Source organism: Haliotis asinina, chromosome 6 (genome assembly GCF_037392515.1).
Source record: "Haliotis asinina isolate JCU_RB_2024 chromosome 6, JCU_Hal_asi_v2, whole genome shotgun sequence".
NCBI lineage: Eukaryota > Metazoa > Mollusca > Gastropoda > Lepetellida > Haliotidae > Haliotis > Haliotis asinina.
Window position 1 is genome coordinate 42364519 of NC_090285.1, and position 26157 is coordinate 42390675.

General features: G+C 45.8%; 4 non-coding genes across 4 annotated transcripts; all 4 read left to right on the plus strand.

Moving 5' to 3' along the window:
* Positions 1-1323: 1323 nt before the first annotated feature.
* On the plus strand, positions 1324-1442 carry LOC137288322 (5S ribosomal RNA). Its single transcript, XR_010957100.1, has one exon. It is a non-coding gene; the product is annotated as a 5S ribosomal RNA (ribosomal RNA).
* A 3112-nt stretch (positions 1443-4554) lies between these two features.
* Positions 4555-4673, plus strand: LOC137288360 (5S ribosomal RNA). Its single transcript, XR_010957135.1, has one exon. It is a non-coding gene; the product is annotated as a 5S ribosomal RNA (ribosomal RNA).
* A 17466-nt stretch (positions 4674-22139) lies between these two features.
* LOC137288323 (5S ribosomal RNA) lies at positions 22140-22258 on the plus strand. Its single transcript, XR_010957101.1, has one exon. It is a non-coding gene; the product is annotated as a 5S ribosomal RNA (ribosomal RNA).
* Positions 22259-25394: 3136 nt separating this feature from the next.
* LOC137288324 (5S ribosomal RNA) lies at positions 25395-25513 on the plus strand. Its single transcript, XR_010957102.1, has one exon. It is a non-coding gene; the product is annotated as a 5S ribosomal RNA (ribosomal RNA).
* Positions 25514-26157: the final 644 nt, after the last annotated feature.

Here is a 26157-nt window from a genome sequence, read left to right on the forward strand (position 1 = left end):
AGGATGTATTTCAGTATAGCCTGTCGGGAAGAACCACCCCTCTCCTTCAAGGATGAAATAGCTTTCTTGATCATATCCACATAGGTGGGATGTGCGGCAACCTTCTTCGGCTTGGCAGCAGCTTTCTTCTTGGGAGTCTTGACAGCAGCGGGGGCAGCAGCAACATCAGCCATAGTGGTAGGTTTGAGTGCAGAAAGTCACGTCAGCTACAAACGGAGCACGGAGAGCGAATGCCTCTCCCCGACAGCCAGCCCGGGTGATACTACAGAGGCGCGGACGTCGGAGGAGACACCCTGCATGTTGTGGCTGCTAGCTGCTAGCTCGGGAGCGTGTGTGCTTTCTCGTGCATTTGTATCCGAATAATCACTTCTTAATCGAGGAAAGTTTCTATTTTAACTTCATGACTGGATGCAAAAATCATTTGGCTACATGTCTGTTACAATAACAACACTCACAGGTGAATAGTGAAGCCACACGGGCTATTTTCAGTGAAGCCATCGAGGCAAAAATGTAGACATCGTTCGTTTCAAAAGTACATTTCGAGGCTTTAGACTCAAATTCAATCATTTCAAATGTTGTATGTCGTTTCTCAAGATATCTAACTATGAAGGTAAACCCCAACATAACTCATTACTGCCTCTCAGACGCTAAAACAAGCACCCAAACAAAGGCAATGAAGCACGTTTATCTGACAAGTTCGCCATTTTGCGAGAGAAAACATTCGACACTGTTACTGAACACATGATCTGGGGCACTACATTTACTGTTGAAATTTGCTTTTTGCCTCATAAGTAAGTAGCTAGGATGTTTCTTTCAATGAAACGGTGTTCCAAGACGCGAATCTCGGCACACAAACGGGGCGCGAACCCCAGTATGTAGAGTAAGATGGACATCTATTATACAAGACGCCGTACAGAACGATACCAGCAGTCGATCGTCACAGATTAACTATTTTTGCCTGCCACGATTAACCCGACTTTCTTGACATCACGACAGTATGGGCCGTCATCGTTTTCATATTAATTTTATTCGAAAAACAACATAGGCTGCATGCACGATCTCTATTGGGCGGGCGAAAACTGGATGTTTGGGGCGAGGGGGCGGGCGAAGTAGTGTGTCCTTTCTCGCAGCAGATGCGCACAGAAACAGCGTTCATATGTATCACAAGTACCAAATACTTGCCAGATACTGTAAAGATAACACTCCAACATGAAAACACATGATTGTGTAAACCCACTGAAAATGCGAGGATGCTGTTTGATCGCAATGTCCCTTCCCCACTACCCCGTGTGTATATGTAGCCGAAGTTTGCCGGTGAGCGTTGTCTACGGCCATACCACGTTGAAAACACCGGTTCTCGTCCGATCACCGAAGTTACGCAACGTCGGGCCCGGATAGTACTTGGATGGGTGACCGCCTGGGAACACCGGGTGCAGTAGACATTTTCATTTTCTCCTTTTTTATGTATATTTTTTTTTATTTGTTTGTATTTCCACCACAAGGTGCATGTGTATCATTGACATCGGAAAGTCATGATACATTCTATTTCGTTTTGAATGGGCAAACTCCTGCATGCCTGAATATGCTTGTGAACGATTTGTTCTTACACACTTACATACCGAGGACTTTTCAGTTATACTTCTCACCATTTTCCCCCGTCAGTTCACTCGACTACTCATCATCTACTCTGAAGGCATGTATGTTTCATTCGCCACATGAAAGTGTCACTGTACTCCGACAAACAAACATGTCATTTACGATCTTACTTTCGTATATTAAAGGCTGCTTATGTCACATCACAATGTTGTTTGTATCAGGTCTCAGCGCACAACTCTTTGCCTATGCAGATGAGATAATAAGGAAAAGGTAAATCGCATTGAACGCCTGCTATAGGATTCACTGGTTTGCTGTAGGAAAATTACTTTCAAATCTGTGACAGCAAGCCCACAGTGATTCCCTGCTTTCTAAACACACATGGCATGACGATGCGGCTGGGTGGTGAATCAGTCAGCTATTTTATGTTTGCAGTTGTAGCTAGGTCACGCAGACGTACTTTACATGTATTAGACAGTATTTCCGTACCTTTACTTTGACACATAACAGCAGTGTTGCAGGCATTGGGGCGAATGTCAAACGCACACGCCTCACACGACCAAGGGTGCACAACTCTTGTCGCCCTAGTCCTGCATAGGCGAGGTGTGTGTCGGTAAAACACCCGGTGGATGTCAACGTGCTTGTGGAGCTACATGTACACACATAAAAGGAAATCTGTATTGACGATATCTGATATCATCAACACTTTACATGATACATATACAATTTGCATTCTTTGCTTCACATCTTGCTTTGTTTATGTTAAACTTTTGTAGTCTTTGCGTTTATTTTCCTTTGTTTATTTTAGGGTCGGGTATCTGGCTTGGGTGTAATGTGTATGTGGGGTTATGTATTTTGATGGGGCTGGATCTAAGTGAAACAAAACAAGACACACCGGCCATTAGATGGGGTAGGGTTTGGAACGCCCACTATCATATCAATGTAGGAACATACTTATCAAATCCTTCTTTGCTCAATGCTGTATATGCTTTTGCTCAATGTATATGGTTTTACCGACACCTTCCTTGGGCAACGGTTTCTTTGCCTCACCTTTACGGTTAAGGCTCATTTTTTAATTATCATCAGTCTAAGCCATCATTCACACTATACCTGCTATCGCTGACACGCATTCTTTGTTATTTCTATGCTGCTGAAATAAATGGCATTGTTTTGTTATCAGTGTTTTCAAGTTTTCTTTTGGGGTATTTGGATGGCCCTGAAAAGGGCCTTTGGACCACAGAAATGTGGAGCGAAGGCGAGACAAAGAGACCTTAGGCCTTCTTTGGCTTGGTGGCCTTCTTCTTGGGGGTCTTGACCTTCTTGGGTTTGGCAGCTGCCTTCTTAGGGGTCTTTGCCTTCTTGGGCTTGGCTGCAGCTTTCACCTTCTTTGGTGACTTGGCGGCCTTCTTAGCGGCTGTCTTTGGCTTCTTGGCAGCAACTGGCTTCTTGACTTTCTTGGGAGATTTGGCAGCCTTCTTTGGCTTGGCAGCAGGCTTAGCCTTCTTGGGTTTTTCGGCTTTCTTCACCTCGCCAAGACGGAAGGACCCAGCAGCTCCAGTTCCCTTTGATTGCTTCAGTGCACCATTCTTGACTCCATTTTTCAAAGCAACCTTGACGCGAGCATTGATGGCGACCTGGTTGTCACCAACTTTGTAGTTGGCCAGGATGTATTTCAGTATAGCTGTCGGGAAGAACCACCCCTCTCCTTCAAGGATGAAATAGCTTTCTTGATCATATCCACATAGGTGGGATGTGCGGCAACCTTCTTCGGCTTGGCAGCAGCTTTCTTCTTGGGAGTCTTGACAGCAGCGGGGGCAGCAGCAACATCAGCCATAGTGGTAGGTTTGAGTGCAGAAAGTCACGTCAGCTACAAACGGAGCACGGAGAGCGAATGCCTCTCCCCGACAGCCAGCCCGGGTGATACTACAGAGGCGCGGACGTCGGAGGAGACACCCTGCATGTTGTGGCTGCTAGCTGCTAGCTCGGGAGCGTGTGTGCTTTCTCGTGCATTTGTATCCGAATAATCACTTCTTAATCGAGGAAAGTTTCTATTTTAACTTCATGACTGGATGCAAAAATCATTTGGCTACATGTCTGTTACAATAACAACACTCACAGGTGAATGGTGAAGCCACACGGGCTATTTTCAGTGAAGCCATCGAGGCAAAAATGTAGACATCGTTCGTTTCAAAAGTACATTTCGAGGCTTTAGACTCAAATTCAATCATTTCAAATGTTGTATGTCGTTTCTCAAGATATCTAACTATGAAGGTAAACCCCAACATAACTCATTACTGCCTCTCAGACGCTAAAACAAGCACCCAAACAAAGGCAATGAAGCACGTTTATCTGACAAGTTCGCCATTTTGCGAGAGAAAACATTCGACACTGTTACTGAACACATGATCTGGGGCACTACATTTACTGTTGAAATTTGCTTTTTGCCTCATAAGTAAGTAGCTAGGATGTTTCTTTCAATGAAACGGTGTTCCAAGACGCGAATCTCGGCACACAAACGGGGCGCGAACCCCAGTATGTAGAGTAAGATGGACATCTATTATACAAGACGCTGTACAGAACGATACCAGCAGTCGATCGTCACAGATTAACTATTTTTGCCTGACATCACGACAGTATGGGCCGTCATCGTTTTCATATTAATTTTATTCGAAAAACAACATAGGCTGCATGCACGATCTCTATTGGGCGGGCGAAAACTGGATGTTTGGGGCGAGGGGGCGGGCGAAGTAGTGTGTCCTTTCTCGCAGCAGATGCGCACAGAAACAGCGTTCATATGTATCACAAGTACCAAATACTTGCCAGATACTGTAAAGATAACACTCCAACATGAAAACACATGATTGTGTAAACCCACTGAAAATGCGAGGATGCTGTTTGATCGCAATGTCCCTTCCCCACTACCCCGTGTGTATATGTAGCCAAAGTTTGCCTTTGAGCGTTGTCTACGGCCATACCACGTTGAAAACACCGGTTCTCGTCCGATCACCGAAGTTAAGCAACGTCGGGCCCGGATAGTACTTGGATGGGTGACCGCCTGGGAACACCGGGTGCAGTAGACATTTTCATTTTCTCCTTTTTCATGTATATATTTTTTTATTTGTTTGTATTTCCACCACAAGGTGCATGTGTATCATTGACATCGGAAAGTCATGATACATTCTATTTCGTTTTGAATGGGCAAACTCCTGCATGCCTGAATATGCTTGTGAACGATTTGTTCTTACACACTTACATACCGAGGACTTTTCAGTTATACTTCTCACCATTTTCCCCCGTCAGTTCACTCGACTACTCATCATCTACTCTGAAGGCATGTATGTTTCATTCGCCACATGAAAGTGTCACTGTACTCCGACAAACAAACATGTCATTTACGATCTTACTTTCGTATATTAAAGGCTGCTTATGTCACATCACAATGTTGTTTGTATCAGGTCTCAGCGCACAACTCTTTGCCTATGCAGATGAGATAATAAGGAAAAGGTAAATCGCATTGAACGCCTGCTATAGGATTCACTGGTTTGCTGTAGGAAAATTACTTTCAAATCTGTGACAGCAAGCCCACAGTGATTCCCTGCTTTCTAAACACACATGGCATGACGATGCGGCTGGGTGGTGAATCAGTCAGCTATTTTATGTTTGCAGTTGTAGCTAGGTCACGCAGACGTACTTTACATGTATTAGACAGTATTTCCGTACCTTTACTTTGACACATAACAGCAGTGTTGCAGGCATTGGGGCGAATGTCAAACGCACACGCCTCACACGACCAAGGGTGCACAACTCTTGTCGCCCTAGTCCTGCATAGGCGAGGTGTGTGTCGGTAAAACACCCGGTGGATGTCAACGTGCTTGTGGAGCTACATGTACACACATAAAAGGAAATCTGTATTGACGATATCTGATATCATCAACACTTTACATGATACATATACAATTTGCATTCTTTGCTTCACATCTTGCTTTGTTTATGTTAAACTTTTGTAGTCTTTGCGTTTATTTTCCTTTGTTTATTTTAGGGTCGGGTATCTGGCTTGGGTGTAATGTGTATGTGGGGTTATGTATTTTGATGGGGCTGGATCTAAGTGAAACAAAACAAGACACACCGGCCATTAGATGGGGTAGGGTTTGGAACGCCCACTATCATATCAATGTAGGAACATACTTATCAAATCCTTCTTTGCTCAATGCTGTATATGCTTTTGCTCAATGTATATGGTTTTACCGACACCTACCTTGGGCAACGGTTTCTTTGCCTCACCTTTACGGTTAAGGCTCATTTTTTAATTATGATCAGTCTAAGCCATCATTCACACTATACCTGCTATCGCTGACACGCATTCTTTGTTATTTCTATGCTGCTGAAATAAATGGCATTGTTTTGTTATCAGTGTTTTCAAGTTTTCTTTTGGGGTATTTGGATGGCCCTGAAAAGGGCCTTTGGACCACAGAAATGTGGAGCGAAGGCGAGACAAAGAGACCTTAGGCCTTCTTTGGCTTGGTGGCCTTCTTCTTGGGGGTCTTGACCTTCTTGGGTTTGGCAGCTGCCTTCTTAGGGGTCTTTGCCTTCTTGGGCTTGGCTGCAGCTTTCACCTTCTTTGGTGACTTGGCGGCCTTCTTAGCGGCTGTCTTTGGCTTCTTGGCAGCAACTGGCTTCTTGACTTTCTTGGGAGATTTGGCAGCCTTCTTTGGCTTGGCAGCAGGCTTAGCCTTCTTGGGTTTTTCGGCTTTCTTCACCTCGCCAAGACGGAAGGACCCAGCAGCTCCAGTTCCCTTTGATTGCTTCAGTGCACCATTCTTGACTCCATTTTTCAAAGCAACCTTGACGCGAGCATTGATGGCGACCTGGTTGTCACCAACTTTGTAGTTGGCCAGGATGTATTTCAGTATAGCCTGTCGGGAAGAACCACCCCTCTCCTTCAAGGATGAAATAGCTTTCTTGATCATATCCACATAGGTGGGATGTGCGGCAACCTTCTTCGGCTTGGCAGCAGCTTTCTTCTTGGGAGTCTTGACAGCAGCGGGGGCAGCAGCAACATCAGCCATAGTGGTAGGTTTGAGTGCAGAAAGTCACGTCAGCTACAAACGGAGCACGGAGAGCGAATGCCTCTCCCCGACAGCCAGCCCGGGTGATACTACAGAGGCGCGGACGTCGGAGGAGACACCCTAGTAGTATAGGGAATGACAGTTCTGGACCACTTTCAAGAAATGTCTCTACAAAGCCTTATTTAATAAATAAGGCTTTGGTTGGGTCATTAGCTCTTGCTACTGTTACCCCTACTACAAAAATGTTGGCGGTAATTACTATGCCTACTTTGTGTTGGTTGGAGGTAACACTGTGCCGTACGGTACGATCAATAATTCTTCTCTTACAAACCCCCTACCCGGCCCATCCCTCAAGTAGTACAAGTTAGGTTCGTCGGCTTTCATATCCACTTTATCTATGTTGTAAGTTTTGACTGACCATATAGGATCGGTGGCTCGCTTACGACTATCGCCCTCGTGTTCCCCCTACTACTTAACGTCTGTGCCTATGTCACGTTTATATCGATGAAACAGTTTAACGTGAACCGCCTACGATCTCTTTGGTGTTCATAATAAAGGCTTGCTGGGCTTTTTGTATCCCCTGTTCTATGTACTTTTTCTTCTCGTCCTTGCTGATAGCAGACTTACGAGACTTGGATCGAATATCTTGTTTCATTCCGTTATATTTTTTGAGTTCAGAGAGGATTGAACGAAACTCCTCTTCTGAGATCTTACTGTCAGAGAGTGCCGTGGAAATTCGCTCACTCACTGTGTTCAGCTTTGCTTCGGCCAGAACCCTGATCTCGTCATGTTTCAATGCCTTACGATTAAGTCTGCGTGATACTAACTTAAGCGCCAACCCTGCCAACCCTGCCACCCCAGCTGTTATTTCAATACCTAGCACTATAGGTGCGGCCACGATGGTAGCTAACAACCCAACGCCTGCCGCCCCTAGTCCCATGCTGGTTGCCATAAGGGTAGTGTCAGCCCCGTCCACGATATTGAAAGCTCTATTATATTTTTTACATAGTGCTTTCCGCGTGTCACGGTCTTGTTCTAGTTGACGTTTCACATCACATAACTGCCTCAAGCGGAACCCATCTACGGTTTCCAGCGTCTTCGCTACTTCCTCTACGACTGGGTACAGACCCATCTATAATATATATTTTGAAAAATATTTTAATTGGGTTTCAGTTAATATTTCACGAATGAATTTGAAGCCTACAAGGGATAGATCATAATTAATGATAATAGGTGTGAAGCCAATAGACTTTTCTGTTGTAATAAAAACCCCAGGGAGGCTTATGAAGCGGTTTATAGGACCCCCCGGGTTATTCCGTTGTATAACAATACGGCAATATTGACCTACGTGTTCGTTATACCAGTGTATTGTCAACCCGGGTAAAATTTGGCGTCCTTTCGAGGAGTTTTCCTGGTTAAAATACGTAAAGACGACTTCTATGATGATTGTGTAGAGGTAGTTTATTTGATCAAGATGCTCCTTGGGTAAAAAAAACTTACTGCTAAATGTTAATTTACTTTCTGTGTCAGAACTTAACCCACTTTTTTCTCCAATACGAGAATCTATCGAGACTGTTGCTTTATTTTCCGTATTGAAATCCCCGGGCCAGATACCGTTATTCCTAATCTTAGAGATGTACCCCCACTTTTCTTCTTTTAATGTGATATAAGGTGAGGTGATTGTTAAGTTGAGCAGCCATTTAGGCTCTTTTAAATCTGATAACGACACCCGTCTGTACACGTTGTCTTTGAAGTGCAGGATGTATAATTCATCTTCCTCACCAGGCTGATCGAAGCCCTCCGTGTCTCCTAGGTCGTTAAGCGTAGTGTTGGGACGATGACTGGTCATTATTATACTATTACGATATAATTTCCAACTGGTTTTTTGATAATAATTCAGGGGTTAACTTCATACCCATGAAGTGTATGTTGTCAGGCAGGAAGATCTTGGTTAGTGATATCTTGTTTTCCACGATCACGTTGACCCCCTCCATACTGGTGTCGGCTCCAACACCCACCCGCACGTAAACGTTGCAAACTTGATACTGGTGTCGTTTCACCCACCCGAGTTTGATTCCCTTCACGATCTCGACATCATTCCCCGATGGTTCCCCTAGGTAGACTTTGATGATCAGTGTTGAGTTTGCCGGTAGACTCTCTAGTATCTTGACCACGCCTTCGAATTCAGACACCAACTGCAATGTCACGTTTTGTATGGCCGGTTTACTCGATAGCATGTGGGCTGCCATAGTGTTGACTGGGCTGACGACTACGCTACGTCTCTGAGTTGGGACATAAGCCACGAGCAGGGTTCCATTGTTCACGACTTTGTTTAGGTGGTTGTCTTTGTTATCCGTAAACACGTAAGGGGAGACGAGTCTAATATTGAGAAACCAGTCGTCGTTATCGGGTAACAACACCCACTTGTTATCTTCGGTGAAGACGAGCATATATGGTTTGTTTTGGACGACGGTAGTGCTCTCAACATCGTCTAAGTCGAACAGTTTACCACCGAACGATGGGTATATTATCCAATTATTATCACCGGTGTTGACAAGGGCGTACTTAGTGTTGACTGTTGCTCTTGTGGTATCTATCATATCACTTAGGGTTCCACCGGAGGGGATTTCAACGCGTTTGTAAATGTTGTTTTTCAGTTGCAAGGCGTACGATTTACCATCTACTCCGGGAGCGTCGAAACCGCGCGTGTCTCCGAGGTCGGAGATCCCGATATTGACGCATTTTTTTACTCCGGGCCCTTGTGCGCTGGTCATTTTACATGAAGCGTTAAGCTGAGGTATCCTATATTTACAGGATTATGATTTATATCTAACACCGATATTGTCAGCTCAGGTATGTTGCCCTGGGTTAATCTCTTATACTGCCGTGGTGAAAATGACTCGGTTCTACCGTCGTTGAATTTCTCAGTTTTCACCGGCACTGCTCTCAGTATAGTGGAAGGGTGACCTCCTTGAATGTTGTACGTTGTGCTCACCTGACCGAGATGAATGTACAGCTCTCGGTACGGTACCGTGCCTGTGACAGTTGTTGTTGGTTTTATCTCGTCAGGAGACATACCGAGTATCCTCGCTAATGGTCGGCCGAGCCTCAAGGAGGTTCTTCCGTTGTTGATTAACACCACTGTGCCGTTTGAGTCGTTCATCTTGAGTTCGGCTCCCAGGGGTTTGAAGACCTCGTCGTTTAGAGAGCACACGCTGTAGTAGCCGTCAGTTATCTGGCTGCGAGTTCCACTAACGAACAGCTTATTGTTGCTGATATTGATGTCCATTGCGGTAGGTAGGTGATATCGCAGAGTGCGACTTCGAGTTGGCCTGACGTGTTATCGATCGCGTGCGTCAGCTGAACGGCCTCACCGCTCGTTATTCCTGGAAGTGTTATGTACATATTATAATATATGAATTATATATTATAATATGGATTTAGCACACTTGAAAATCGTGGTGAATGCAGATGGTACGGGGTTTAAAACAACCTTTATTGATATCTTTGAAAACTATATCGTGTCCGTTAATAACGCGCAGGCAGTGGTAAACTGGAATCAAAACCCAATGCAGTTTTGGCAGAACCAACTCAACTTTGCTGTGTGGTGTGCGACGACAGGGTCGGGTGTGACACCAGACTACGGTATAGACGAACTGAGTAAGGCGGTTATTTTGTTTCATATTTATTATCAAACGAGACGAATATTGAAGGAAATAAGTGCTCCTCTTCCCCAAGATAAAGCGTGGAGTATGACGAATAACCCCTATGATAGGCGCGCTTATGAACGTGTTTGTGGGGAGTTTGAGATTCCAACGAATAAAGACTTTCGCCTTCCTGGTGTGAACCATGGTCTCGGTATAGTTCTCGTGTACTTCTACAGGTCCGGAACATATTATGCCGGTTCTAAAGATGGTTCATACAACCCAAACCGGCATACATTTACAGGCCCTACAACGAATGAAAAGATCCATGTCAGCTGTATAAAGCAAACCAATCCTGATGCAGCCACAGCCTGGACTAAAATGATCTCAAAAACATCTAAAGAATTCACTTGTGCTGGTACAATACGCTTGAACGACTCGATTCGAACGTACGTGTGGGCGCTGTTGGGTGCGCAGTCGATGACGCGTTCCAACATCCTCGGTAAGGGAACTGCTTACGACGCTCAGAAACAGTTCGTTTCCAACGTTGATGATGCTATCAATTCTCCAGTTGATCTCCCGAGGGCCATCGACCGTTACCAAAACGTGTTAGAATACGCCAGATCGAAAGTCAATTACGTGTTCGGCGTGGGGTTGTACATGGCTCCGAGTGATATGCAACTGAGAATAAAAAAAGTGGTGGGTTATAACAACAAAATAGTCATAGCCACGGCGGACCAAAAATTGGGTATCAACCCCGATATTAACACCCCCTATATCCCACACATCCCACCACGTGAAACGGGTATAGTTGCGCCGCCCCCGGAGCCTAAAGTTCAACCAACACCACACCCCCATATGCATGTGGGGGTACCCCCCTATCAGCAGCATATTGATAATAAAACAGCCTTAGTGGTTGGTGGGGTAACTGTGGGACTTATTTGGTTAAAGATTTCTTAGCCGCTACGTACACCAGACCCGCCACGGCGACGATGGCTGCCCACAGGTTTTGACTGAGCCACATGGCAGTTTTAGACAGAGCGCTCAACAACCACGAGACGATGCTACCCAGGATGCCGGGAAGGGCTTCGGCGGCTTTACCAGCCAGTTTAGCTAGGCCTTCCCCGAGTTTTTTTATCCAGTCTTTAATACCCCCACCGGGGGGTGTGGGGGGAACTCCCCCACTGGCAGGCCCCACAGGGGTTCCTCCCACCAGTGACACCACCAGGGTTGATATGATGAAACCCAATGCAGTCAGAATACTGGCGATGGTGATCCCTTGCTCCCGGAACAATATCCGAATCCTGTTGGCTAAAGTTGTATCCTCATTCAGTATTCTATCGATTGTTTCCCGAATACGACTGATCTGGGATCGAAGCTGTTCACGATTCGAGGAAGCGGATTCCAATCGTGTACGTCTCTCGTCTTCTAAATCGCGTAGTCGTTCATTGATACGGCGCTTCATATCATCGTTTTCAGTTTCGTTGAGTTTGGTTTTTTCCCTAGCGATGTGCTCGTCGATTTCGTTCAGTTTCCCCATGTTGTTCATGAGTTCTCCACGCACGCGTTTCACGGCTTCGTCTAAGCCGCGCAGTTCCCTTACCGGAAAGTCAAACCCCGGTAACGGTTTGTCCCAGTAGGTGCTCAACAGTTTTTCTATGCTGTCTGAGGCTTCTGTAGCACGCTGTGGTGTCATTTCATCTCTAGTGGTGAGGTGGGATCTGGTAGCTTGCAGATCTTCTTTAACGACCTTAGGTATTGCACCACCGTAATCATTCATGTTTAGATTTGTACGGATAAATTCAACACCATGGCGGCTGGCTAGAGTTGACAAGGCCAGTGGTTTTTTATTGCTCTTGTTAAAGAGGTCAACCCCTGGGTCAGACTTAAGGCGTAGAACACCCTTTGTATCAATAAAAAAATTCTTATGGTATCGACCCTGTGGTTCAACGTAGTTTTTATCTCTTCTTAAACTTTCGTAATAATCATTTACCGTTGTTTCCAAGAGTTCTTGGTTCAATGGTGAACTAGTAAATGAGGTCTCCTGCTCATCATCGAATGCCTGGGCACTAGCGCCCGGCATCTCCGTCATATCTATGTCTTCATCCATTAGTATTAAAAATATATTTCTTTTATATAACAATGTACGGCAGAAAATTAGATCCTTTCAGAAGATTGAGAGAGCCATTAGGAGCCAGAGCTGTGCACCAGTCGGTGACCATCACCAACAATCCCAGCAAGATAGACCAGAATCAAACTCTGCTGGTTAGATTTCCAAACCTTGGTGAGAATGACCTCATTGTACCAGGCACTGTTCGACTGGCGTTCAATATCACGTTGACCTCCGACAACGACAAACGCGAGCTAGTGCGGAACGTGGGTCGAGCTATCATCAAGAAAACGACCGTCAAGATCAGCGGTAACGAGGTGCTGAGCATCGACGACAGCGACGTGTTTCACTGCTACAAGGATCTCTGGAAAAGCGAGAGAGAACGAGTCAATGATGTGTACCAGGGCATCAGTAAATCAACCCGGGCGCGCATAGGGTATGTCTTCACGCAAGACCAGCAAGACAAGCTATCGGACGGTGAAAAGGCCATCGCTCGAGCATACGGGAATCGATTCTGCGTGCCGCTCGACTTCGAGTTGCTCACGGGACACGCGCCGTTTTACCAGGCCGCGCTGGGTGATAGGCTCGAATACAAGCTCACGTTTAACGACTATAGCAAAGTAGTGCGTACGCCGAACGGTGATGAGGCTAGTTATGCCATAGACAACATCTCTCTGGAGTTCGACATGGTCACTAGCCCGGAGCTGGCCAGGCAGGTTCGAAGCCAGTACTCTGGGAAGATGGCTATCCTGTACGATCGCGTACTGAGGCATAGATCAGTCGTGCGAGATAAGAGCGACACTGTGTGGAATATCAACCTGAACGTGCCGGCGCGATCGATGAAAGGTATCCTGGTCGTCCCCGTGGAGGATTACGATCCATTCCGGAGGGACAGCGAGAAGTTTTTCAACCCCGAGATTGAAAAGGTGGAAGTTACCATCGAGGGCGTGCCCAACCAGCTGTTCAGTCATGGTATGAGACCACACCAGCAGTGGGATGAGATAAAAAAGCTACCAGTGGGGGATTACATAACAAAGGACCTGGACCTCGGCTCCGTGCAGATCGGTGAATACCTGACCACCAAGTACGCCCTATGGTTGGACATGCGATCCACGGATGATGATAAACTGCACGGTAGCGGGCGCCGTATAGATAACGGCAGCGAAGGGATAACCATCCAGATTACTAAGAAGGCTCAAACCGCTGGTAAGTTGAAATTATATCTGTACGTTATTATGGACGCGCAACTTAATATAGACAATGGGAGATTCGTGCAAGCCATCTACTAGTGGGGGAGACCCCCGGGGGTACCCCCAACTGCCCACTGACCCACACTGCGCTATAGTGTGCGGGCAGACTGGCTGTGGGAAGACCGTTTTCGTGTTGGATATGTTGGAGGGTTACTACAAGGATGTGTTCGATAACATCGTTATCATGTGCCCTACTCTGAGCATGAATAAAACGTACGCGCGACCTTGGGTGATGACGGACCCGGACGTACACAAAATCGACCCTGGAACACGTCTGCAGGACTGGTTGAAAGCTCTTCACGAGAAATTTAAAGGGGAACCGACGCTGTTCATACTGGACGACTGCAGCGCTAATCGCGAGATAACAAAAAAGAGAGACATGCTATCGTACCTGGCCTTCTCCGGCCGGCATGCAAATCACAGCGTCTGGGTGCTAACGCAGAAGTTCAACTCGGTGTTGAAAGACCTCAGGGAGCAGACGCGATGGGTGGCCTTATTTCACTGCAAGGACAGGGATTCGTTTGAGGAGTGTTTGAGAGAGAACGATGTGATGAGTAAATTAGAACGGGAACGGGTGAAGAAACAGCTCGCTGAAACTAAACACGCTAAGCTCGTTCTAAAAACCGACCAACCAGTAGCATATAGAGTATGCTAAAGCTAAGCAAAGCTAAGCAAAGCTAAGCTAAAGCTAAGCAAATGCTAAGCATAGCTATGATATTTGAAGTATTTGTCGTGTGCAACTTAACCTTCATTTCTCTGTGTTTTGTCTGTATCGGGTATTATATAGTTAAAACTAAATCTTACTTGTTATATTATAAGATGGAGTGTGAGGAATTGCTCGAACAGTTGGGGGGTACCCCCACGCCGCCGGCAGGCCCCACTGTGGGGGATTCCCCCAAGCGAGAGAAACTGGTGGCGTTGGCTGTTGGCGGCAAAGCCAAACATTACTTTGGAGACTACACTCCAGATAAAATTCACAAAATGTCAGCCGAAGAAATAGATAAGCTGTACGCTAGATACGAGTCCCGGCTCGGAGCAGAAATGACAAAGACAATAGGATCGGCTATGACCCAGATATACACCGGTATTGTATCATACTTCTTTCCCATTCCACCAGAGCGCCGACTTTACCTGTGGGAGGACCTCGAGAAAGACCCTTTTATCGAACACGCTGTGAGCTCTATCAGCTGCGGGCTGTACCACAAATATGGTATGTTGTTGGCTCCAGTGACGGCGGCGATTATCACGGCAAAACATTGTCAATTTGAGAGAAAGAATAATAATAATAGTATAGATGGATGCTGCACAGGAAACCCCAGTGGAGGTACCCCCAACAGTGATGGAGGAGACCCCACCCCCAACAGTGACGGTGGAAACCCCTTCAGTGGGGGTACCCCCCACAGTAACCAGGCAGAAGAATCCTAAGAGAGTAGCTGCCGGTGAAAAACGGTGGTGTAACCAACATAAAGTGACCAACCCAACCCGACTGTTGTTGGCTGTAGGCGTAACTGCTGCCGTGGTTATAACATGGTTATACGTGGGGGTACCCTCCCACAGTGAGCCACCACCCAACAGTGAGGTAACCCCCACCCCCACTATTGACCCGCATATCATGTTATAATTTTAATATTTTATATCATATACATAATGTCTGAGGGGAAAACGTTCGTCAACGACGCATACCACGCCACAGTGGTCGCCAGTCTAGCCGTAGGGTACGCTCGGTTGACTAAAATGGTGCTTAAACAACCAACTATCAAGCTAGATTTCAACCTGCAGGATATGGGTATGCTCATAATGAACCTTGGTATGGCGATGGCCACAAAAGACATCCTAGTAAAACAAGGAATAATACCTGATAATATAATGAAATAAATATAGGGATGGCCACGATAGCTATGATGGTCGGTGGGGCGTTAGTGAATGCCCTGGCATTTTCCGGGAGTAATTTCCTCTTCTCGAAACTACGAGATGATCACGCGGCTGAAATACAGGAAGAAAGGAAGCGACACGATCTCGCTACTGAGAAATTACAAAGAGCACAGGACGAGTACGTTAAAAAACGCCTCCAGAGGATCGATTTTATTAACGAACAACTCAAGCGTGAAAACCATGCCATTAAAACATTCAACGATGTCGATGAAGCAATGAAAGAATACTATCTACTAACTGGTAAACAATTGGAACCGCTCAATAAACCCACACTCGCTCAGTACTACACACCATCCAAGGGACAAATGAATCGTGAACTGGGCTTCATAGTGTTGGGTATAGCAGCTACTGCGTTGGTTGCGAAGCAATTAAATTAAAATACCTATATAAGTAAACATGAGACCCGCTCCATACCGATGCGAATACATACTTATGGGGAAGACCGAGGCCTGTGGTAGGAAATGCAGGAATCAGGGGTTCTGTTGTTTCCATATGGGAAGTCCTAACTACACGTGTTCTGTGTGTGGCATCGGGGTTAAAGGGCACTACTGTCTATGTAAAGCTCACGGAGCGAACGTAGTCAGACATCAACTCATCTACGAGAATAAAAAAGGCTACATAAAAGAACGTAGGCGACTGCTCAAGATAGACTCCAGTGTGTGAAAGGGTTACCTCCCCTTACTGTGAACCAATTAGACATTGGTTCTCTTAGGTGTAAACACGATGTCTACTGTAAGCGAGCTCAAGCGGGTCGCAAAACAGAGAGGTGTGATCGGGTATTCTCGAATGCGGAAGTCAGCATTGTTGAGATTACTAGGTTTAGAAGCCCCTCCTACAGTAAAACAATTAAAAGCTCAAGCAAAACAGCTTGGATACACGGGTTATTCAAACCTGGGGAGAGCCGGGTTAACCGCATTGTTATCACATGCCCCCGTAGCACGTCCCACTGTAAAACAACTGAAAGTCGAGGCACATGATTTGGGTTTAGGCGGGTATTCCCGTATGAGAAAACCACAGCTTGTAGAATTATTACGACAGAATAGAGCTATTGACCTACAGTTCGTGCGCACTGAGCGCGCTGTAGGCAACTATTTGAGAGGTTGGCGCATGCACGTTGATAGAAACATAGACATTACAGATATCAAGCCTCTGATAGCTGATAAGGTCAACCAGGAACTAAATAACCTAGGAAGTATCAAGTTTCAGATCACAGTGAAAATGTCGCTCGATAAGCAGGTTGGGCGCCCCACAGGGGCCACTGAATATGTTCAGCCTTACTTCCGAGGTCAACAAGAGGTCGCCACACATACAGAGACCATTGATACATCAATCGATACCAGTTTTCAGCAGATACGAGAATACCTAGAACGCTACACACACTTGGGGTCTGGGTGGGCTGTAGATAAAATCGATAATGTCTATCTAGACATAGCTAACTACGTGCCGTTCAGAGGCGGGTCATACCTAGCCTTGCCTCCCTACTATAGGAATAAACATGCCATAGTAAACGTTAAGAATAGAGGAAACGATTGCCTGAGGTTAGCTATCAGGTCAGCCTTATTTCCAGCTGGCACTCATTCAGATAGGCTTTCTAGCTATCCCCAAGACGATGGGCTCAACTGGGATGGTATAGATGAACCCACCCCCATATCCCAGATCACTAAAGTAGAAAAACAGAATAATCTGGCTATAAATGTCTTTGGGCACGAAGGTAACACAACAATAGTACACAGGGTCAGCCCCGTGAAGGATCGCCAAGTTATCAATATATTCATGATCCAACGAGGTGAAAAGTATCACTACACGTGGATAAAACATCTCAGCCGGTTGTTGCACGACCAGTCGAAACACGATGGGGAAAAACACTTTTGTGTACGATGCCTACATGGCTTCACCCGAGCTGATTTATTAGAATCCCACCGGGAGGATTGTCAAGGTGTGGGGCAGACGGCCATACGAGTCGACATGCCTAAGGAAGGTGACAATATCCTAAAATTCAGTAACCACAAGAATCAAATGTCTGTGCCTTATATTATATACGCCGACTTCGAAGCCTTGGTTGTGGGTGGGGATTCCCCCAGTGGTAGCTTCACCCACAAGACACAAGAGCATAAAGCCTGTTCGTTTGGATACATTGTCGTCCGTTGTGACGGGGAAACGAAAGCTCCGGTAGTGTATAGGGGGCCTGACGCGGCTGAAAGGTTTCTAAAGTGTTTGCAGGAGGAAGAAAAAATTATTAGGAATGCATTGTATAAAATCGCTCCCATGCGTCTGACCCGAGTCGACAGGCTAGCCCACGCTAGTAGCACTAACTGTCACGTGTGTGAATCACCACTTAACGGTGATTTGGTGAGAGATCACTGTCACATAACTGGTAAGTATAGAGGCGCCGCTCACAACACGTGCAACCTCAAGCTTAAAATCAACCCTAAGACAATAAACATCCCCGTTGTCTTTCACAACTTGAGAGGGTACGACTCACACTTGATCATGCAGGCCATCGCGAAAATCGATGGTAATATAACGTGCATCCCCAACAACATGGAGAGATACATCTCCTTCAGCTTAAACGGACTTAGGTTCATTGACTCGTTTCAGTTCCTCCGGTCGTCAGTCGACAATCTGGTCAAGGCCAACAATACCTTCCCTATCACCGATCGATACACAGACGCCGAGACTAGACCCATGCTTATGAGAAAGGGTGTGTACCCCTATGAGTACATGGATAGTTGGACCAAGTTCACCGAGACCAGACTACCCCCTATTGACTGCTTTTATAGCAAGCTGAATGAGGCGTCCGTCTCACGAGATGATTACTCGCACGCGACTAACGTATGGAATAAACTGGGTTGTAAGAACCTGGGTGATTATCACGACCTGTACTTGAGGACAGATGTACTGCTGTTAGCCGACGTGTTTGAAACGTTTAGGCGGACATGTTTCAAGCAGTATAAACTCGACCCCGCATGGTATTACACCAGCCCAGGTCTGTCGTGGGACGCCTTGCTTAAAAAGACCGGAGTTAATTTGGAATTGCTCACAGATTACGACATGCACCTATTCATTGAGAAAGGTTTGCGAGGTGGGATTTCCATGGCATCCAAACGATACGCGAAAGCAAATAATCAATACGTGAAAGGTTACGATCCTAACAAACCAACCAATCACATTCTCTACCTCGACGCAAACAACCTGTACGGCTGGGCCATGAGTCAGTATCTACCTACAGGGGGATTCGAATGGGTACCCCACGTTGATGTTATGGGGGTTGCACCAGATTCGAACAAAGGTTATATCCTCGAGGTTGACTTAGAGTATCCCAAGGAATTACACACATCGCACAACAGCTACCCCCTGGCCCCCGAACGTATGAGGGTTAACCCAGACTGGATGTCTGAGTACCAACATAACTTGTCAGGTGGGCGTGTGACAGACGTTGAAAAACTCGTGCCTAACTTAATGAATAAGACCAAGTACATCGTTCACTATCGCAACCTACAGCTGTACCTGTCGTTGGGTATGAGGCTGACCAAAATACACAGGGTGCTCATGTTCGACCAGAGTCCATGGATGGAGCCCTACATCAGAATGAACACAGACCTACGAAAAAAAGCCACCAGTGATTTTGAGAAAAATCTCTACAAGCTCATGAACAACTCGGTGTTTGGTAAGACTATGGAGAACCTGAGGAAACGCGTGACCGTGAAGCTGGTTCGGTCGAGTGAGGAAGACAAGCTCAGGAGATTGATAGCCAGTCCGGCATTCAACCGTAGTAAGATATTCACAGACAACCTGGTTGCCCTACACATGAAGAAAAGTCACATAAAATTCAACCGGCCTGTTTACGTGGGGATGAGCATCCTCGATTTATCCAAACACCTGATGTACGACTTTTACTACAACGAGCTCAAGAAACAGTACGGTGCCAGGTGTGAAGTGCTGTACACTGACACGGATTCCCTGCTGATGGAGATTCGAACCGAGGACGTGTACGAGGACATGAAAAAACACCTCGATTTATACGACACCAGCGACTACCCTAAGACCCATGCCATACATAGTACGGTAAATAAAAAGGTCCTATGTAAGATGAAGGACGAGTGTGCTGGCACGCCCATAGCCGAGTACATAGGTTTGAGACCTAAGATGTACTCCATACTGAAAGCCGACAATAGTGAGATCCGGAAGGCTAAGGGGGTTAAGAAGTATGTGGTGAAACAACACATCAAACACGCCAGATTCAAGGAAGCCCTGTTCAAGACCCATACCTTTAGACATAAAATGAACACACTTAGAAGTGATGGACATAAGATATACGGACTGACTATAAACAAGACGTCCCTGTCGCCTATGGACACTAAACGTTGGATAGCTATTGATGGGATAAACACATACGCGTATGGACCTGAAAAAATTTGAGGCTATTTACTACAGCCCGCGTGGGTACTGGAAAGGAGCTAGCGCAGTAGATAAGCTAGCTAAAATAGCGCGAGTACCCCCGGAGGAAGCCAAAGCGTGGCTTGAAAAACAAGCCCTGTGGCAGATCTATTTGCCGGCACCACGCTACGTGCCTAGAAGGAGGTTCGGTATTAACATACCTAATAGCGTTCACCAGGCAGACCCACTGTTCCTACCCCACGACAAGAGGTACAAGTATGCCTTAACCGTAGTGGACGTAGCCAGTCGTTACAAGGAAGCCGAACCCTTGACCACGAAAGATTCGGCCCAGGTAGCCAGAGGATTCGAACGCATATACAAACGCAGCCCGCTGACGTGGCCAACAGAGCTGCAAGTTGACCCCGGACGGGAGTTCATGGGTGCCGTGTCACAACTGCTAGCCAAACACGATACAAAGGTCAGGCGTGGCACGGCCGGAGCCCATCGCAGCCAAGCCATAGTTGAGAGATTTAATAGGACTTTGGCTGAGCGCTTGTTCGGCCATCAGTATGCTAGGGAGATGGTCACCCCTGGAAAACGATCGACTGAATGGGTCACGAGGTTACCCAAGGTGGTGTCGGCAATCAACCATGAAGTCACCCGTCTCACCGGTAAGAAACCGGCAGACGCTATCAAACTAAAATCAATAGTTGCAGAGTCGGCCGCTCCATTGCGTGGGAAAGAGAAACAGATACCAGATAGGGCCCTAGTGAGGTATCTATACCAGCCGGGGGAACACGAGGGTGATAGCCGTAAGCGGGCCACCGATCCTATATGGTCAGTCAAAACTTACAACATAGATAAAGTGGATATGAAAGCCGACGAACCTAATTTGTACTACTTGAGGGATGGGCCGGGTAGGGGGTTTGTAAGAGAAGAATTATTGATCGTACCGTACGGCACAGTGTTACCTCCAACCAACACAAAGTAGGCATAGTAATCACCGCCAACTTTTTTGTAGTAGGGGTAATAGTAGCAAGAGCTAATGACCCAACCAAAGCCTTATTTATTAAATAAGGCTTTGTAGAGACATTTCTCGAAAGTGGTCCAGAACTGTCATTCAAAATACTACTCACCCTGCATGTTGTGGCTGCTAGCTGCTAGCTCGGGAGCGTGTGTGCTTTCTCGTGCATTTGTATCCGAATAATCACTTCTTAATCGAGGAAAGTTTCTATTTTAACTTCATGACTGGATGCAAAAATCATTTGGCTACATGTCTGTTACAATAACAACACTCACAGGTGAATGGTGAAGCCACACGGGCTATTTTCAGTGAAGCCATCGAGGCAAAAATGTAGACATCGTTCGTTTCAAAAGTACATTTCGAGGCTTTAGACTCAAATTCAATCATTTCAAATGTTGTATGTCGTTTCTCAAGATATCTAACTATGAAGGTAAACCCCAACATAACTCATTACTGCCTCTCAGACGCTAAAACAAGCACCCAAACAAAGGCAATGAAGCACGTTTATCTGACAAGTTCGCCATTTTGCGAGAGAAAACATTCGACACTGTTACTGAACACATGATCTGGGGCACTACATTTACTGTTGAAATTTGCTTTTTGCCTCATAAGTAAGTAGCTAGGATGTTTCTTTCAATGAAACGGTGTTCCAAGACGCGAATCTCGGCACACAAACGGGGCGCGAACCCCAGTATGTAGAGTAAGATGGACATCTATTATACAAGACGCTGTACAGAACGATACCAGCAGTCGATCGTCACAGATTAACTATTTTTGCCTGCCACGATTAACCCGACTTTCTTGACATCACGACAGTATGGGCCGTCATCGTTTTCATATTAATTTTATTCGAAAAACAACATAGGCTGCATGCACGATCTCTATTGGGCGGGCGAAAACTGGATTTTTGGGGCGAGGTGGCGGGCGAAGTAGTGTGTCCTTTCTCGCAGCAGATGCGCACAGAAACAGCGTTCATATGTATCACAAGTACCAAATACTTGCCAGATACTGTAAAGATAACACTCCAACATGAAAACACATGATTGTGTAAACCCACTGAAAATGCGAGGATGCTGTTTGATCGCAATGTCCCTTCCCCACTACCCCGTGTGTATATGTAGCCGAAGTTTACCGGTGAGCGTTGTCTACGGCCATACCACGTTGAAAACACCGGTTCTCGTCCGATCACCGAAGTTACGCAACGTCGGGCCCGGATAGTACTTGGATGGGTGACCGCCTGGGAACACCGGGTGCAGTAGACATTTTCATTTTCTCCTTTTTTATGTATATTTTTTTTTATTTGTTTGTATTTCCACCACAAGGTGCATGTGTATCATTGACATCGGAAAGTCATGATACATTCTATTTCGTTTTGAATGGGCAAACTCCTGCATGCCTGAATATGCTTGTGAACGATTTGTTCTTACACACTTACATACCGAGGACTTTTCAGTTATACTTCTCACCATTTTCCCCCGTCAGTTCACTCGACTACTCATCATCTACTCTGAAGGCATGTATGTTTCATTCGCCACATGAAAGTGTCACTGTACTCCGACAATCAAACATGTCATTTACGATCTTACTTTCGTATATTAAAGGCTGCTTATGTCACATCACAATGTTGTTTGTATCAGGTCTCAGCGCACAACTCTTTGCCTATGCAGATGAGATAATAAGGAAAAGGTAAATCGCATTGAACGCCTGCTATAGGATTCACTGGTTTGCTGTAGGAAAATTACTTTCAAATCTGTGACAGCAAGCCCACAGTGATTCCCTGCTTTCTAAACACACATGGCATGACGATGCGGCTGGGTGGTGAATCAGTCAGCTATTTTATGTTTGCAGTTCTAGCTAGGTCACGCAGACGTACTTTACATGTATTAGACAGTATTTCCGTACCTTTACTTTGACACATAACAGCAGTGTTGCAGGCATTGGGGCGAATGTCAAACGCACACGCCTCACACGACCAAGGGTGCACAACTCTTGTCGCCCTAGTCCTGCATAGGCGAGGTGTGTGTCGGTAAAACACCCGGTGGATGTCAACGTGCTTGTGGAGCTACATGTACACACATAAAAGGAAATCTGTATTGACGATATCTGATATCATCAACACTTTACATGATACATATACAATTTGCATTCTTTGCTTCACATCTTGCTTTGTTTATGTTAAACTTTTGTAGTCTTTGCGTTTATTTTCCTTTGTTTATTTTAGGGTCGGGTATCTGGCTTGGGTGTAATGTGTATGTGGGGTTATGTATTTTGATGGGGCTGGATCTAAGTGAAACAAAACAAGACACACCGGCCATTAGATGGGGTAGGGTTTGGAACGCCCACTATCATATCAATGTAGGAACATACTTATCAAATCCTTCTTTGCTCAATGCTGTATATGCTTTTGCTCAATGTATATGGTTTTACCGACACCTTCCTTGGGCAACGGTTTCTTTGCCTCACCTTTACGGTTAAGGCTCATTTTTTAATTATGATCAGTCTAAGCCATCATTCACACTATACCTGCTATCGCTGACACGCATTCTTTGTTATTTCTATGCTGCTGAAATAAATGGCATTGTTTTGTTATCAGTGTTTTCAAGTTTTCTTTTGGGGTATTTGGATGGCCCTGAAAAGGGCCTTTGGACCACAGAAATGTGGAGCGAAGGCGAGACAAAGAGACTTTAGGCCTTCTTTGGCTTGGTGGCCTTCTTCTTGGGGGTCTTGACCTTCTTGGGTTTGGCAGCTGCCTTCTTAGGGGTCTTTGCCTTCTTGGGCTTGGCTGCAGCTTTCACCTTCTTTGGTGACTTGGCGGCCTTCTTAGCGGCTGTCTTTGGCTTCTTGGCAGCAACTGGCTTCTTGACTTTCTTGGGAGATTTGGCAGCCTTCTTTGGCTTGGCAGCAGGCTTAGCCTTCTTGGGTTTTTCGGCTTTCTTCACCTCGCCAAGACGGAAGGACCCAGCAGCTCCAGTTCCCTTTGATTGCTTCAGTGCACCATTCTTGACTCCATTTTTCAAAGCAACCTTGACGCGAGCATTGATGGCGACCTGGTTGTCACCAACTTTGTAGTTGGCCAGGATGTATTTCAGTATAGCCTGTCGGGAAGAACCACCCCTCTCCTTCAAGGATGAAATAGCTTTCTTGATCATATCCACATAGGTGGGATGTGCGGCAACCTTCTTCGGCTTGGCAGCAGCTTTCTTCTTGGGAGTCTTGACAGCAGCGGGGGCAGCAGCAACATCAGCCATAGTGGTAGGTTTGAGTGCAGAAAGTCACGTCAGCTACAAACGGAGCACGGAGAGCGAATGCCTCTCCCCGACAGCCAGCCCGGGTGATACTGCAGAGGCGCGGACGTCGGAGGAGACACCCTGCATGTTGTGGCTGCTAGCTGCTAGCTCGGGAGCGTGTGTGCTTTCTCGTGCATTTGTATCCGAATAATCACTTCTTAATCGAGGAAAGTTTCTATTTTAACTTCATGACTGGATGCAAAAATCATTTGGCTACATGTCTGTTACAATAACAACACTCACAGGTGAATGGTGAAGCCACACGGGCTATTTTCAGTGAAGCCATCGAGGCAAAAATGTAGACATCGTTCGTTTCAAAAGTACATTTCGAGGCTTTAGACTCAAATTCAATCATTTCAAATGTTGTATGTCGTTTCTCAAGATATCTAACTATGAAGGTAAACCCCAACATAACTCATTACTGCCTCTCAGACGCTAAATCAAGCACCCAAACAAAGGCAATGAAGCACGTTTATCTGACAAGTTCGCCATTTTGCGAGAGAAAACATTCGACACTGTTACTGAACACATGATCTGGGGCACTACATTTACTGTTGAAATTTGCTTTTTGCCTCATAAGTAAGTAGCTAGGATGTTTCTTTCAATGAAACGGTGTTCCAAGACGCGAATCTCGGCACACAAACGGGGCGCGAACCCCAGTATGTAGAGTAAGATGGACATCTATTATACAAGACGCTGTACAGAACGATACCAGCAGTCGATCGTCACAGATTAACTATTTTTGCCTGCCACGATTAACCCGACTTTCTTGACATCACGACAGTATGGGCCGTCATCGTTTTCATATTAATTTTATTCGAAAAACAACATAGGCTGCATGCACGATCTCTATTGGGCGGGCGAAAACTGGATGTTTGGGGCTAGGTGGCGGGCGAAGTAGTGTGTCCTTTCTCGCAGCAGATGCGCACAGAAACAGCGTTCATATGTATCACAAGTACCAAATACTTGCCAGATACTGTAAAGATAACACTCCAACATGAAAACACATGATTGTGTAAACCCACTGAAAATGCGAGGATGCTGTTTGATCGCAATGTCCCTTCCCCACTACCCCGTGTGTATATGTAGCCGAAGTTTACCGGTGAGCGTTGTCTACGGCCATACCACGTTGAAAACACCGGTTCTCGTCCGATCACCGAAGTTACGCAACGTCGGGCCCGGATAGTACTTGGATGGGTGACCGCCTGGGAACACCGGGTGCAGTAGACATTTTCATTTTCTCCTTTTTTATGTATATTTTTTTTTATTTGTTTGTATTTCCACCACAAGGTGCATGTGTATCATTGACATCGGAAAGTCATGATACATTCTATTTCGTTTTGAATGGGCAAACTCCTGCATGCCTGAATATGCTTGTGAACGATTTGTTCTTACACACTTACATACCGAGGACTTTTCAGTTATACTTCTCACCATTTTCCCCCGTCAGTTCACTCGACTACTCATCATCTACTCTGAAGGCATGTATGTTTCATTCGCCACATGAAAGTGTCACTGTACTCCGACAATCAAACATGTCATTTACGATCTTACTTTCGTATATTAAAGGCTGCTTATGTCACATCACAATGTTGTTTGTATCAGGTCTCAGCGCACAACTCTTTGCCTATGCAGATGAGATAATAAGGAAAAGGTAAATCGCATTGAACGCCTGCTATAGGATTCACTGGTTTGCTGTAGGAAAATTACTTTCAAATCTGTGACAGCAAGCCCACAGTGATTCCCTGCTTTCTAAACACACATGGCATGACGATGCGGCTGGGTGGTGAATCAGTCAGCTATTTTATGTTTGCAGTTCTAGCTAGGTCACGCAGACGTACTTTACATGTATTAGACAGTATTTCCGTACCTTT